This window comes from Rhinoderma darwinii (genome assembly GCF_050947455.1).
Source record: "Rhinoderma darwinii isolate aRhiDar2 chromosome 5 unlocalized genomic scaffold, aRhiDar2.hap1 SUPER_5_unloc_48, whole genome shotgun sequence".
Classification (NCBI taxonomy): domain Eukaryota; kingdom Metazoa; phylum Chordata; class Amphibia; order Anura; family Rhinodermatidae; genus Rhinoderma; species Rhinoderma darwinii.
Window position 1 is genome coordinate 63,359 of NW_027461807.1, and position 16,113 is coordinate 79,471.

Genomic DNA, 16,113 nt, shown 5'->3' on the forward strand with positions numbered 1-16,113 from the left:
TCCCCTACTCCACTCCACTATTTGACTGTTGTGCTGCATCAATCAATCAATCAATCAATCAATCAATCAATCAATCAGTGGCTGGCTCAGGTGCAGCTCTTTAACTTACCTAAAAGGGAGGGCGGAGAGAAGACAAGGAAGGTGAATGAGGTGTTCCAATGTGAAATGCCGGAAACACAGAAACACAGACGACACACAACAAGAGGTGGCAATCTATTCATTAATTGCATTTAATCAATGAGCTCATTATCACTCATGCATTGTCCAACAGGTGTTGAAATAATGGGATTAAAAGGGGAGATCCCTTCAGAAAGACAGAAACAATAGCAAAGACAAAAAACACTTTTGGAATCTGCTTTTAGTCAACACATAAGGAAAGGGTGCACCGGTCCTGGAAATACTGCAATACCAGGTCAATGCGTGGAGTGGACAGAGCAAGCTCTATTTCCATCTCCCTGTTCTAAAAATCCATTTAATATATGGTCCCCAGATAGGGGACGTATCAGATATTAAACTGATAAGAACAGATACTACACTTGATCTTAGCCAAAAGGCCGAGAAGCGATAACCCGAACGGGCCGCGCGTTGCCCGAGCCTGCCCGATACTGCTGTTCAGCCCTTGCAGCGATTCAGCCTACTTCTAGGCAATTCCATGGGGCCCTGCAGGCTCACACACTCACAGCTACACGGGAGGTGAATAAAGGCCGGAGAGGAAGCCAGACAGGATTTGCTTCTTTTGCTTGCACCACAATGCAGTGCTGAAAGAGGAGGAATCTACATAAAAACGCCTTCCTGGCAACGCCCAAATGCCCTGCTGCCATGCAGATAAACACTGGCAGCGGCAGCAAGTGCATGCCCACAGCCACCCCTTGTTCCTTCACACCTTGTATCAGCTGTAATCCAGTCCAGTCCAGTGCTGCCTGCTGAGCAGCACTGACCAACACTGCCTGGGCCCAGGCTTTTATCTCTGAGGCCCCATTATGATGTCAGAAAGCTGGCTCTGGAATCCTGAGGGCTCCACTATGACACGTGCAAAGTTCCGTCTGAACTTTATATAAGACGGTGAGGCTCAGTCAGTCACTCAGTGTTGCCTGAGAGGGCAACACTGCAACAGCCGGCCGCCAGGCTGTCTTTTTTTTGCACAGCTAGTTGCCTCCAGGAGGCCACAAGAGGGAGACAAGGGACTGCAAAATGGAAAATAGGCATCCACCAACTTTACAGACAACTTCTCCTTGCTCCTACAACCTCCATCCTTGCACAGTTTGTTATTCTTCTAGGTAACATAGTAACAAATCCAAATTGCTGCTCTCTTTGTAGGCAAGCAAGGCTTTGTTGCAACTGCAATTCTTACTTCTTCTTGAAATGTAGGGACGACAGTACATTCCATCACATCCATCTAGTGTACACAGGTAGGTCCATTGTGGCGGGCAGGCGAGCGGGCGGGCTGCTTTATTGGCTGTTTGCTGTTCCCCTACTCCACTCCACTATTTGACTGTTGTGCTGCATCAATCAATCAATCAATCAATCAATCAATCAATCAATCAATCAATCAGTGGCTGGCTCAGGTGCAGCTCTTTAACTTACCTAAAAGGGAGGGCGGAGAGAAGACAAGGAAGGTGAATGAGGTGTTCCAATGTGAAATGCCGGAAACACAGAAACACAGACGACACACAACAAGAGGTGGCAATCTATTCATTAATTGCATTTAATCAATGAGCTCATTATCACTCATGCATTGTCCAACAGGTGTTGAAATAATGGGATTAAAAGGGGAGATCCCTTCAGAAAGACAGAAACAATAGCAAAGACAAAAAACACTTTTGGAATCTGCTTTTAGTCAACACATAAGGAAAGGGTGCACCGGTCCTGGAAATACTGCAATACCAGGTCAATGCGTGGAGTGGACAGAGCAAGCTCTATTTCCATCTCCCTGTTCTAAAAATCCATTTAATATATGGTCCCCAGATAGGGGACGTATCAGATATTAAACTGATAAGAACAGATACTACACTTGATCTTAGCCAAAAGGCCGAGAAGCGATAACCCGAACGGGCCGCGCGTTGCCCGAGCCTGCCCGATACTGCTGTTCAGCCCTTGCAGCGATTCAGCCTACTTCTAGGCAATTCCATGGGGCCCTGCAGGCTCACACACTCACAGCTACACGGGAGGTGAATAAAGGCCGGAGAGGAAGCCAGACAGGATTTGCTTCTTTTGCTTGCACCACAATGCAGTGCTGAAAGAGGAGGAATCTACATAAAAACGCCTTCCTGGCAACGCCCAAATGCCCTGCTGCCATGCAGATAAACACTGGCAGCGGCAGCAAGTGCATGCCCACAGCCACCCCTTGTTCCTTCACACCTTGTATCAGCTGTAATCCAGTCCAGTCCAGTGCTGCCTGCTGAGCAGCACTGACCAACACTGCCTGGGCCCAGGCTTTTATCTCTGAGGCCCCATTATGATGTCAGAAAGCTGGCTCTGGAATCCTGAGGGCTCCACTATGACACGTGCAAAGTTCCGTCTGAACTTTATATAAGACGGTGAGGCTCAGTCAGTCACTCAGTGTTGCCTGAGAGGGCAACACTGCAACAGCCGGCCGCCAGGCTGTCTTTTTTTTGCACAGCTAGTTGCCTCCAGGAGGCCACAAGAGGGAGACAAGGGACTGCAAAATGGAAAATAGGCATCCACCAACTTTACAGACAACTTCTCCTTGCTCCTACAACCTCCATCCTTGCACAGTTTGTTATTCTTCTAGGTAACATAGTAACAAATCCAAATTGCTGCTCTCTTTGTAGGCAAGCAAGGCTTTGTTGCAACTGCAATTCTTACTTCTTCTTGAAATGTAGGGACGACAGTACATTCCATCACATCCATCTAGTGTACACAGGTAGGTCCATTGTGGCGGGCAGGCGAGCGGGCGGGCTGCTTTATTGGCTGTTTGCTGTTCCCCTACTCCACTCCACTATTTGACTGTTGTGCTGCATCAATCAATCAATCAATCAATCAATCAATCAATCAATCAATCAATCAGTGGCTGGCTCAGGTGCAGCTCTTTAACTTACCTAAAAGGGAGGGCGGAGAGAAGACAAGGAAGGTGAATGAGGTGTTCCAATGTGAAATGCCGGAAACACAGAAACACAGACGACACACAACAAGAGGTGGCAATCTTTTCATTAATTGCATTTAATCAATGAGCTCATTATCACTCATGCATTGTCCAACAGGTGTTGAAATAATGGGATTAAAAGGGGAGATCCCTTCAGAAAGACAGAAACAATAGCAAAGACAAAAAACACTTTTGGAATCTGCTTTTAGTCAACACATAAGGAAAGGGTGCACCGGTCCTGGAAATACTGCAATACCAGGTCAATGCGTGGAGTGGACAGAGCAAGCTCTATTTCCATCTCCCTGCTCTAAAAATCCATTTAATATATGGTCCCCAGATAGGGGACGTATCAGATATTAAACTGATAAGAACAGATACTACACTTGATCTTAGCCAAAAGGCCGAGAAGCGATAACCCGAACGGGCCGCGCGTTGCCCGAGCCTGCCCGATACTGCTGTTCAGCCCTTGCAGCGATTCAGCCTACTTCTAGGCAATTCCATGGGGCCCTGCAGGCTCACACACTCACAGCTACACGGGAGGTGAATAAAGGCCGGAGAGGAAGCCAGACAGGATTTGCTTCTTTTGCTTGCACCACAATGCAGTGCTGAAAGAGGAGGAATCTACATAAAAACGCCTTCCTGGCAACGCCCAAATGCCCTGCTGCCATGCAGATAAACACTGGCAGCGGCAGCAAGTGCATGCCCACAGCCACCCCTTGTTCCTTCACACCTTGTATCAGCTGTAATCCAGTCCAGTCCAGTGCTGCCTGCTGAGCAGCACTGACCAACACTGCCTGGGCCCAGGCTTTTATCTCTGAGGCCCCATTATGATGTCAGAAAGCTGGCTCTGGAATCCTGAGGGCTCCACTATGACACGTGCAAAGTTCCGTCTGAACTTTATATAAGACGGTGAGGCTCAGTCAGTCACTCAGTGTTGCCTGAGAGGGCAACACTGCAACAGCCGGCCGCCAGGCTGTCTTTTTTTTGCACAGCTAGTTGCCTCCAGGAGGCCACAAGAGGGAGACAAGGGACTGCAAAATGGAAAATAGGCATCCACCAACTTTACAGACAACTTCTCCTTGCTCCTACAACCTCCATCCTTGCACAGTTTGTTATTCTTCTAGGTAACATAGTAACAAATCCAAATTGCTGCTCTCTTTGTAGGCAAGCAAGGCTTTGTTGCAACTGCAATTCTTACTTCTTCTTGAAATGTAGGGACGACAGTACATTCCATCACATCCATCTAGTGTACACAGGTAGGTCCATTGTGGCGGGCAGGCGAGCGGGCGGGCTGCTTTATTGGCTGTTTGCTGTTCCCCTACTCCACTCCACTATTTGACTGTTGTGCTGCATCAATCAATCAATCAATCAATCAATCAATCAATCAATCAATCAGTGGCTGGCTCAGGTGCAGCTCTTTAACTTACCTAAAAGGGAGGGCGGAGAGAAGACAAGGAAGGTGAATGAGGTGTTCCAATGTGAAATGCCGGAAACACAGAAACACAGACGACACACAACAAGAGGTGGCAATCTATTCATTAATTGCATTTAATCAATGAGCTCATTATCACTCATGCATTGTCCAACAGGTGTTGAAATAATGGGATTAAAAGGGGAGATCCCTTCAGAAAGACAGAAACAATAGCAAAGACAAAAAACACTTTTGGAATCTGCTTTTAGTCAACACATAAGGAAAGGGTGCACCGGTCCTGGAAATACTGCAATACCAGGTCAATGCGTGGAGTGGACAGAGCAAGCTCTATTTCCATCTCCCTGTTCTAAAAATCCATTTAATATATGGTCCCCAGATAGGGGACGTATCAGATATTAAACTGATAAGAACAGATACTACACTTGATCTTAGCCAAAAGGCCGAGAAGCGATAACCCGAACGGGCCGCGCGTTGCCCGAGCCTGCCCGATACTGCTGTTCAGCCCTTGCAGCGATTCAGCCTACTTCTAGGCAATTCCATGGGGCCCTGCAGGCTCACACACTCACAGCTACACGGGAGGTGAATAAAGGCCGGAGAGGAAGCCAGACAGGATTTGCTTCTTTTGCTTGCACCACAATGCAGTGCTGAAAGAGGAGGAATCTACATAAAAACGCCTTCCTGGCAACGCCCAAATGCCCTGCTGCCATGCAGATAAACACTGGCAGCGGCAGCAAGTGCATGCCCACAGCCACCCCTTGTTCCTTCACACCTTGTATCAGCTGTAATCCAGTCCAGTCCAGTGCTGCCTGCTGAGCAGCACTGACCAACACTGCCTGGGCCCAGGCTTTTATCTCTGAGGCCCCATTATGATGTCAGAAAGCTGGCTCTGGAATCCTGAGGGCTCCACTATGACACGTGCAAAGTTCCGTCTGAACTTTATATAAGACGGTGAGGCTCAGTCAGTCACTCAGTGTTGCCTGAGAGGGCAACACTGCAACAGCCGGCCGCCAGGCTGTCTTTTTTTTGCACAGCTAGTTGCCTCCAGGAGGCCACAAGAGGGAGACAAGGGACTGCAAAATGGAAAATAGGCATCCACCAACTTTACAGACAACTTCTCCTTGCTCCTACAACCTCCATCCTTGCACAGTTTGTTATTCTTCTAGGTAACATAGTAACAAATCCAAATTGCTGCTCTCTTTGTAGGCAAGCAAGGCTTTGTTGCAACTGCAATTCTTACTTCTTCTTGAAATGTAGGGACGACAGTACATTCCATCACATCCATCTAGTGTACACAGGTAGGTCCATTGTGGCGGGCAGGCGAGCGGGCGGGCTGCTTTATTGGCTGTTTGCTGTTCCCCTACTCCACTCCACTATTTGACTGTTGTGCTGCATCAATCAATCAATCAATCAATCAATCAATCAATCAATCAATCAATCAGTGGCTGGCTCAGGTGCAGCTCTTTAACTTACCTAAAAGGGAGGGCGGAGAGAAGACAAGGAAGGTGAATGAGGTGTTCCAATGTGAAATGCCGGAAACACAGAAACACAGACGACACACAACAAGAGGTGGCAATCTATTCATTAATTGCATTTAATCAATGAGCTCATTATCACTCATGCATTGTCCAACAGGTGTTGAAATAATGGGATTAAAAGGGGAGATCCCTTCAGAAAGACAGAAACAATAGCAAAGACAAAAAACACTTTTGGAATCTGCTTTTAGTCAACACATAAGGAAAGGGTGCACCGGTCCTGGAAATACTGCAATACCAGGTCAATGCGTGGAGTGGACAGAGCAAGCTCTATTTCCATCTCCCTGTTCTAAAAATCCATTTAATATATGGTCCCCAGATAGGGGACGTATCAGATATTAAACTGATAAGAACAGATACTACACTTGATCTTAGCCAAAAGGCCGAGAAGCGATAACCCGAACGGGCCGCGCGTTGCCCGAGCCTGCCCGATACTGCTGTTCAGCCCTTGCAGCGATTCAGCCTACTTCTAGGCAATTCCATGGGGCCCTGCAGGCTCACACACTCACAGCTACACGGGAGGTGAATAAAGGCCGGAGAGGAAGCCAGACAGGATTTGCTTCTTTTGCTTGCACCACAATGCAGTGCTGAAAGAGGAGGAATCTACATAAAAACGCCTTCCTGGCAACGCCCAAATGCCCTGCTGCCATGCAGATAAACACTGGCAGCGGCAGCAAGTGCATGCCCACAGCCACCCCTTGTTCCTTCACACCTTGTATCAGCTGTAATCCAGTCCAGTCCAGTGCTGCCTGCTGAGCAGCACTGACCAACACTGCCTGGGCCCAGGCTTTTATCTCTGAGGCCCCATTATGATGTCAGAAAGCTGGCTCTGGAATCCTGAGGGCTCCACTATGACACGTGCAAAGTTCCGTCTGAACTTTATATAAGACGGTGAGGCTCAGTCAGTCACTCAGTGTTGCCTGAGAGGGCAACACTGCAACAGCCGGCCGCCAGGCTGTCTTTTTTTTGCACAGCTAGTTGCCTCCAGGAGGCCACAAGAGGGAGACAAGGGACTGCAAAATGGAAAATAGGCATCCACCAACTTTACAGACAACTTCTCCTTGCTCCTACAACCTCCATCCTTGCACAGTTTGTTATTCTTCTAGGTAACATAGTAACAAATCCAAATTGCTGCTCTCTTTGTAGGCAAGCAAGGCTTTGTTGCAACTGCAATTCTTACTTCTTCTTGAAATGTAGGGACGACAGTACATTCCATCACATCCATCTAGTGTACACAGGTAGGTCCATTGTGGCGGGCAGGCGAGCGGGCGGGCTGCTTTATTGGCTGTTTGCTGTTCCCCTACTCCACTCCACTATTTGACTGTTGTGCTGCATCAATCAATCAATCAATCAATCAATCAATCAATCAATCAATCAATCAGTGGCTGGCTCAGGTGCAGCTCTTTAACTTACCTAAAAGGGAGGGCGGAGAGAAGACAAGGAAGGTGAATGAGGTGTTCCAATGTGAAATGCCGGAAACACAGAAACACAGACGACACACAACAAGAGGTGGCAATCTATTCATTAATTGCATTTAATCAATGAGCTCATTATCACTCATGCATTGTCCAACAGGTGTTGAAATAATGGGATTAAAAGGGGAGATCCCTTCAGAAAGACAGAAACAATAGCAAAGACAAAAAACACTTTTGGAATCTGCTTTTAGTCAACACATAAGGAAAGGGTGCACCGGTCCTGGAAATACTGCAATACCAGGTCAATGCGTGGAGTGGACAGAGCAAGCTCTATTTCCATCTCCCTGTTCTAAAAATCCATTTAATATATGATCCCCAGATAGGGGACGTATCAGATATTAAACTGATAAGAACAGATACTACACTTGATCTTAGCCAAAAGGCCGAGAAGCGATAACCCGAACGGGCCGCGCGTTGCCCGAGCCTGCCCGATACTGCTGTTCAGCCCTTGCAGCGATTCAGCCTACTTCTAGGCAATTCCATGGGGCCCTGCAGGCTCACACACTCACAGCTACACGGGAGGTGAATAAAGGCCGGAGAGGAAGCCAGACAGGATTTGCTTCTTTTGCTTGCACCACAATGCAGTGCTGAAAGAGGAGGAATCTACATAAAAACGCCTTCCTGGCAACGCCCAAATGCCCTGCTGCCATGCAGATAAACACTGGCAGCGGCAGCAAGTGCATGCCCACAGCCACCCCTTGTTCCTTCACACCTTGTATCAGCTGTAATCCAGTCCAGTCCAGTGCTGCCTGCTGAGCAGCACTGACCAACACTGCCTGGGCCCAGGCTTTTATCTCTGAGGCCCCATTATGATGTCAGAAAGCTGGCTCTGGAATCCTGAGGGCTCCACTATGACACGTGCAAAGTTCCGTCTGAACTTTATATAAGACGGTGAGGCTCAGTCAGTCACTCAGTGTTGCCTGAGAGGGCAACACTGCAACAGCCGGCCGCCAGGCTGTCTTTTTTTTGCACAGCTAGTTGCCTCCAGGAGGCCACAAGAGGGAGACAAGGGACTGCAAAATGGAAAATAGGCATCCACCAACTTTACAGACAACTTCTCTTTGCTCCTACAACCTCCATCCTTGCACAGTTTGTTATTCTTCCAGGTAACATAGTAACAAATCCAAATTGCTGCTCTCTTTGTAGGCAAGCAAGGGTTTGTTGCAACTGCAATTCTTACTTCTTCTTGGAAATGTAGGGACGACAGTACATTCCATCACATCCATCTAGTGTACACAGGTAGGTCCATTGTGGCTGGCGGGCGGGCGGGCGGGCGGGCGGGCTGCTTTAATGGCTGTTTGCTGTTCCCCCTACTCCACTCCACTATTTGACTGTGGTGCTGCATCAATCAATCAGTGGCTGGCTCAGGTGCAGCTCTTTAACTTACCTAAAAGGGAGGGCGGAGAGAAGACAAGGAAGGTGAATGAGCTGTTCCAATGTGAAATGCCAGAAACACAGACGACACAAAACAAGAGGTGGCAATGTATTAATTAATTGCATTTAATAAATTAGCTCATTATCACACATGACTGTACAAATGCATTGTCCAACAGGTGTTGAAATAATGGGATTAAAAGGGGAGATCCCATCAGAAAGACAAAAACAATAGCAAACACAAATAGCACTTTTGGAATCTGATTTTAGTCAACACATAAGGGAAGGGTGCACCGGTCCTGGAAATACTGCAATACCAGGTCAATGCGTGGAGTGGACAGAGCAAGCTCTATTTCCATCTCCCTGTTCTAAAAATCCATTTAATATATGGTCCCCAGATAGGGGACGTATCAGATATTAAACTGATAAGAACAGATTTTTTTTTTTAATTTTTATTGAAAATAAAGTCAGATTACATTTCATACATTTGTCATGAAAAGTACAAAAACAAAATATTCAAAGATACATCCATCATTTCAAAAGAGAAATATTCAAAAATACAAACACAAATACATTGTATCCTCCCAAAACAAAACAAAAAAAACCATTCTTATAAGAAAATAAAAAACACATTAAATTCAATTAATAAGCCATGACCGCCATTTTTTGTATTTCCAGACTCCTTCGGCATCACTGCCAAGTCTTTTTCGGTCACATAACACATACAGAAATAAACGTCCACGGATCATGCCCAAACACTCATACACTTCAACGTCCTTTTGCTTAAAAACTAAGATATTCCTGACATCCCATAACACTTCTTTTACGCAATTTACAATCAACCACAACAACCTAGCTTTCTCTCTATTCACACCACACAACCCAAACATCATCATATTAAACGTCAATAATTCAACCCCAGTTATACCTTTGATCAATTTACCCATCCCTTTCCATACATTCTTAGCATACTCACACTCCCACAGTAAATGAACATAATTCTCACACCTACCACATCCTGCCCTGGGGCAGTTCTCACTGTTTACCAACCTTCTTCTCCGTTGAAACTCGCGCGTAGGTAAACACCTATGCACAGTCATCCAAGCAAGATCCTTTTGCCTGTTTACTAACTCTTTACTTTGCACATTCTTCCACACTGCTTTACTCTCATTCTCAGTCAAACCAGCCACACATTCAACCATCTCTCTTGACTCCAAAACTTTCATCACTTTCTTGCTCTCACACCAATCATTCACTGTCACATTCTCTAAGTGGTTCCTCCTAATGCACCTATCAATCCTCATATAAAACCATGGAGTACCAAAACTTGTTGGCTCCCTCAAATCCCTTACCATTAATTTATATCTCAGTAACACCCTTCCAGCCAAATACTTCACCATACAACCATACACACTTTCCTTCTTACTGATCGACATACAAAAACTTACATACTTCACCGCCAGAAAACATTCAATATTCATCAGACCTTTTCCACCATTCACTCTTCTCTTCACCACTTTCTCTCGCTTCAATTTCTCCATCTTTGAGTTCCAAAGGAACAAAAAAATTACTCGGATGATTCTCGCCAGACATCTGTCAGGCGGAGGAAAAACATAATTAATATACAACAGAATTGGAATAATCACAGATTTAATCACCAAAACTCTCCCATCAATCGATAAAGTCCTTAAAGACCAAAAATTTGTTTTATTTTTCACCCGTTCTAAAACTCTCCCCCAACTCTCTTTCCCATACAAATCATTGTCGAAAATCACCCCCAGAACTTCCACCCCACCTTGTCTCACTGGCCATCCACACAAGTCATTTTCCTTCCATTCATCAAAAAACTTACAACCGCTTTTATCCACATTCAACTTAAACCCACTCATCATACAAAAACATTCAATCAGCAACTTAGCCCGCTTAACAGCAGCCATACATTTACACACAACCGTGACATCATCCATATAACCAATCACACGCACATCTCTCCCCTTACTGCCAGGGATTTCTACACCCCGCATTACCTTGTCCCGCCTAAACATACCCAACAACGGTTCAATCACACAAACAAATAAAATTGGTGACAATGGACACCCTTGACGAACTCCTGACATAATCCTCACTTTCTCGCTCAGAAAACCATTCACCTGGATTCTACTCCCTATATCTCTGTATAAACACTGAATCCATCCAACCATTCTCTCCGGTACACCCATTTTCCTCAAAATCTTGAACATAAAATCATGCACAACTCTATCATACGCCTTCTCAAAATCAACCGTAATCACAGCCACACCTTGTTTCCTATCCTTACAGTCCCACAACACATCTCTCAAACCCAGCAAACATTCAGAAATCCTCCTGTCAGGCACTGCACACATTTGTTCTTCACCAACCATACAGTCAATCACACTTCTCAACCTATTAGCAATAATCTTAGATATAATCTTGTAATCGCAATTTAAGAGCGCTATCGGCCTCCAATTTTTTAAACTCTTTTTCTCCCCCTTCTTAAACAAAAGAACAGTCACACTTTCACTCATACTTTTTGACAACCTACCTCTCTCCAAAACTTCCTTACAAACTTCCCATACATAATCACCAATCATATCCCAAAATACACAATAAAATTCTACAGGCAAACCATCACTTCCTGCTACTTTCCCCTTCTTCATACCATTCATTGCATCCTCTACTTCACTCTTCCTTATGTCCTCACTCAAAAAACTCTGATCAATCTCATCCAACTGTTTATCCACATACCCCAAACATTCACGCTCTAATGAACAATCACGCTTCTTCTCAGTAAACAAATCCGTATAAAACTTCCATACTTCATCCAGAATCTCATTTTTACCAAACACTTCTACACCATCCTCTCTCAACACACTCACCATTCCAGTTTTTTTATTAAAAGCTTTTTTAAAGAAAAACTTTGTGCATTTCTCATCTTTTTCCCTTACTTCCACTCTAGCTTGTGCAATAATTTTCTTACCTTTTTCCTCCAAACATCTTTTAACATAATCACGCGCTTCTTCAATCTCACCTTCAACATTCATACCCACCCGTCTAAGTTCATACAAATACTCCAATCTTTTTTGCCATCTCTCATACTCCTCCATTTCTTTCCTTCCTCTTTCACACCCTTTTTTTACAAAAAACCTTTTTGTTTCCCTTTTAACCCATTCCCACCAGTCAATCACACTAAAAAACTCCCCTTTCTTTGATTGCCACATCCCAAACAATCTCCTATATTGCTCCCGAACACATTCATCCTCCAACAATGTCACATTTAATTTCCATACACCCCTACCAAATTCATACGTACTGTTACTTTTAACCACACATTCGATCCACGCATGATCCGTGAACGGCATCCTCCTCCTTTTAAAGTCCATAACAGTTAATGACCTAGAACAAAAAATAAAATCAATTCGTGACGATATATTTCCAGTATTACTAAAATACGTATAACCAAAAGAACCATCATTTTTTTCACGAAAACAATCCTTAAGTTCAAATAAACTCACAATTTCATTTAATTGTTTCCCAGTACTATCCACCCCACTATCACCTCCACCTTCAACATTACTCCTATCCCCTGCATTCACTGTACAATTAAAGTCTCCCAGAAGGAAACAATTTTCCCTCCCCCCCAAGAAAAAATATAATTTCTCAAACATCTCCGCTCTTTCTCTCCGTGTAGTCGGAGCATAGACATTAATAACTTTATAAGAGGCACCTCTATACTCAAAATTAACTAATAAAACCCTCCCCTGAACTATGTGAATTACCTTCTTCACAACAAAATCATTACTTTTAAATAATATTCCCACCCCCCCGTTTCTTTCCTGGGATCCTGACCAAATTGCAGGACCCAAGGCCCAGGTAGCATTTATAGGTTCCTCCAGCAAACAACACTCCTGCAAACATAAAACATCAAAATGATAATTCGACAGAAAGTCAAAAGTTGCAGCTCTTCTTGTTGCAGTCCTGATACTCCGGACATTTAAGGAACCTATAACAAAATGCATTATTTATAAATGAAAGTCAAAACAATTCAAACACAGGGCCTCACGATTTCTTTAAAGCACCCCTTCCTCTATGTTTCGTCGGAGTCCCATCCGCAGCAGTACGAGCCACATTCTCCTTCTTATTCCCCATTACACCTCTTGTGAAGTGAATGGTTTTCGCCAACTTGGTAACAGTACCGCTCTCAAGGTAGCCAGCCCCAAAAGAAGAGGTAGAAGAGTCAGAGTCCACCGCAGCCGATGAATCTCCCCCTCCCCCACCCGGACTGGAAAATTCCTCAATACGCTCACTCAATGGCGTTGAAACTACGCTCTCTGGTTCCTTGCGCTTCAGAGAGGATTTATCAACCTGCATCTCCCCCGGATCTCCAGAGGACTCAGATGGAGCTTGAGCCTCCTCCCCTTCAGCGACCAACAGGTCCGGAACTGCAACAGCTTCCGTCATCACCGCAACAGGAACATCCTCCACAACAGCCGCCTCATGAACCTCCGGCTCCACCACAGGTGGCGCTGTTGGACCGGAGGCAGCAATCTCACCTCTCACGACCCCGGCATAGGACCTCTGTACCTCTCCATACACCTTAGGGCACCGCCTGGCCAGGTGTTCCACAGATCCGCAGAAGTGACACTTACGTGCCTCCTCACAATTGGCAGTCTCATGTCCAGGCTTGTAACAGTTTCTGCATACCTGTCCAGTGGTACAATTCTCCCGGGTGTGGCCAAAGGCGTAGCACACCCTACAAAAATCCGGCTGGCCAGGGTAGTGAAGGAAACCTCTGTTGTTCCCAATAGCAAAATTCTGGGGAGGGTGGCACAGACCATCATGCCCATTTGGGTCTGGACGCAGCTCCACCCAAACCCTCCTCATACCATTAAAAGTCCCAAGAATGTTCTTCCTTTTCTCCACACCAGAGACATAGGCACAATAACGACCCAAAAATGCCTGGATCTCCTCATCCTCAACAAAAGGATTGTACATGTGGATTACCACCGGGATCCTCTTTTTCTTGGTCTCACAAGGGACAAAATCAATTCCCTGCAGCTCTGGATGGGAAAGGTTCTCCTGACTCCGGAGGTAGCAGGTCCTCATTTCACTCACGGTGGAAAAACTTGCATCAAAGAATCCTTGCTGGGGAAAGGACTGAAGACAGAAGATAGATTCGTGTGCCATTCCCAGAATTCCTTCCAACACCTTCTGTTGCACATGCAAAATTCCATACGACGTCCTCTTCTCCTCTGCGATAAACAGCCGAACTGTATTTGGTGCATTAGGCGGTCCAGCCATAATCCTCCTCGTCCTCGTCCTCCGATCGCCTTCCCTGTCTCCTGGATCACCCCCTAAAGCAGCAGGTGGCTTAAGCTGGCGGACCAGCGATGCCACAAGGCCAAGGGCGAACACTCAGACGGACCTCCCAGCTAAACCACTTGAGCTTAGCCAAAAGGCCGAGAAGCGATAACCCGAATGGGCCGGGCGTTGACCGAGCCTGCCTAATACTGCTGTTCACCCCTTGCAGCGATTGATTCAGCCTACTCCTAGGCAATTCCATGGGGCCCTGCAGGCTCACACACATTTACAGCTACTAAGCGGGAGGTGAATAAAGGCCGGAGAGGAAGCTACACAGGATTTGCTTCTTTTGCTTGCACCACAATGCAGTGCTGAAAGAGGAGGAATCTACATAAAAACGCCTTCTTGGCAACGCCCAAATGCCCTCCTGCCGTGCAAATACTGGCAGCAGCAGCAGTAAGTGCATGCCCACAGCCACCCCTTGTTCCTTCACAACTTGTATTAGCTTTAATCCAGTCCAGTGCTGCCTGCTGAGCAGCACTGACCAACACTGCCTGGGCCCAGGCTTTTATCTCTGAGGCCCCATTATGATGTCAGAAAGCTGGCTCTGGAATCCTGAGGGCTCCACTATGACACGTGCAAAGTTCCGTCTGAACTTTATATAAGACGGTGCGGCTCAGTCAGTCACTCAGTGTTGCCTGAGAGGGCAACACTGCAACAGCCGGCCGCCAGGCTGTCTTTTTTTGCACAGCTAGTTGCCTCCAGGAGGCCACAAGAGGGAGACAAGGGACTGCAAAATGGAAAATAGGCATCCACCAACTTTACAGACAACTTCTCTTTGCTCCTACAACCTCCATCCTTGCACAGTTTGTTATTCTTCCAGGTAACATAGTAACAAATCCAAATTGCTGCTCTCTTTGTAGGCAAGCAAGGGTTTGTTGCAACTGCAATTCTTACTTCTTCTTGGAAATGTAGGGACGACAGTACATTCCATCACATCCATCTAGTGTACACAGGTAGGTCCATTGTGGCTGGCGGGCGGGCGGGCGGGCGGGCTGGCTGCTTTAATGGCTGTTTGCTGTTCCCCCTACTCCACTCCACTATTTGACTGTGGTGCTGCATCAATCAATCAGTGGCTGGCTCAGGTGCAGCTCTTTAACTTACCTAAAAGGGAGGGCGGAGAGAAGACAAGGAAGGTGAATGAGCTGTTCCAATGTGAAATGCCAGAAACACAGACGACACAAAACAAGAGGTGGCAATGTATTAATTAATTGCATTTAATAAATTAGCTCATTATCACACATGACTGTACAAATGCATTGTCCAACAGGTGTTGAAATAATGGGATTAAAAGGGGAGATCCCATCAGAAAAACAAAAACAATAGCAAACACAAATAGCACTTTTGGAATCTGCTTTTAGTCAACACATAAGGGAAGGGTGCACCGGTCCTGGAAATACTGCAATACCAGGTCAATGCGTGGAGTGGACAGAGCAAGCTCTATTTCCATCTCCCTGTTCTAAAAATCCATTTAATATATGGTCCCCAGATAGGGAACGTATCAGATATTAAACTGATAAGAACAGTTTTTTTTTTTGTTTTTTTTTTAATAACCATTCAGTTAGATACGAAGCGAAAACTTAAGTTTTTCAATCTGAATAATCAAAAAAACGATATCGCTTATATCAATCATCTCTATGGTTACTCTTTAAATTTGTTCTTTTATTTAATTCCAAAAGAAAGACAATGCATTACAGAAATAACAGATGACAAAACAACATTATTTATAGCGGATTAATGCTTTCCACTTTTTGAATTTCCAAATCCCTTCGGAATCAACATTGCCACCACCGCGCTGCTTATCCCATAAATATTTGA

The 16,113-nt window shown here is 45.5% G+C and overlaps 8 non-coding genes across 8 annotated transcripts; all 8 read right to left on the reverse strand.

Moving 5' to 3' along the window:
• Window positions 1-375: 375 nt before the first annotated feature.
• Window positions 376-566, reverse strand: LOC142695762 (U2 spliceosomal RNA). The gene has a single exon (XR_012863791.1). It is a non-coding gene; the product is annotated as a U2 spliceosomal RNA (small nuclear RNA).
• A 1,284-nt stretch (window positions 567-1,850) lies between these two features.
• LOC142695763 (U2 spliceosomal RNA) lies at window positions 1,851-2,041 on the reverse strand. Its single transcript, XR_012863792.1, has one exon. It is a non-coding gene; the product is annotated as a U2 spliceosomal RNA (small nuclear RNA).
• A 1,284-nt stretch (window positions 2,042-3,325) lies between these two features.
• Window positions 3,326-3,516, reverse strand: LOC142695768 (U2 spliceosomal RNA). Its single transcript, XR_012863796.1, has one exon. It is a non-coding gene; the product is annotated as a U2 spliceosomal RNA (small nuclear RNA).
• Window positions 3,517-4,796: 1,280 nt separating this feature from the next.
• Window positions 4,797-4,987, reverse strand: LOC142695765 (U2 spliceosomal RNA). The gene has a single exon (XR_012863794.1). It is a non-coding gene; the product is annotated as a U2 spliceosomal RNA (small nuclear RNA).
• A 1,284-nt stretch (window positions 4,988-6,271) lies between these two features.
• On the reverse strand, window positions 6,272-6,462 carry LOC142695767 (U2 spliceosomal RNA). The gene has a single exon (XR_012863795.1). It is a non-coding gene; the product is annotated as a U2 spliceosomal RNA (small nuclear RNA).
• A 1,284-nt stretch (window positions 6,463-7,746) lies between these two features.
• On the reverse strand, window positions 7,747-7,937 carry LOC142695618 (U2 spliceosomal RNA). Its single transcript, XR_012863713.1, has one exon. It is a non-coding gene; the product is annotated as a U2 spliceosomal RNA (small nuclear RNA).
• Window positions 7,938-9,199: 1,262 nt separating this feature from the next.
• Window positions 9,200-9,389, reverse strand: LOC142695643 (U2 spliceosomal RNA). Its single transcript, XR_012863731.1, has one exon. It is a non-coding gene; the product is annotated as a U2 spliceosomal RNA (small nuclear RNA).
• A 6,280-nt stretch (window positions 9,390-15,669) lies between these two features.
• LOC142695708 (U2 spliceosomal RNA) lies at window positions 15,670-15,852 on the reverse strand. The gene has a single exon (XR_012863765.1). It is a non-coding gene; the product is annotated as a U2 spliceosomal RNA (small nuclear RNA).
• Between the last annotated feature and the right edge of the window lie 261 nt (window positions 15,853-16,113).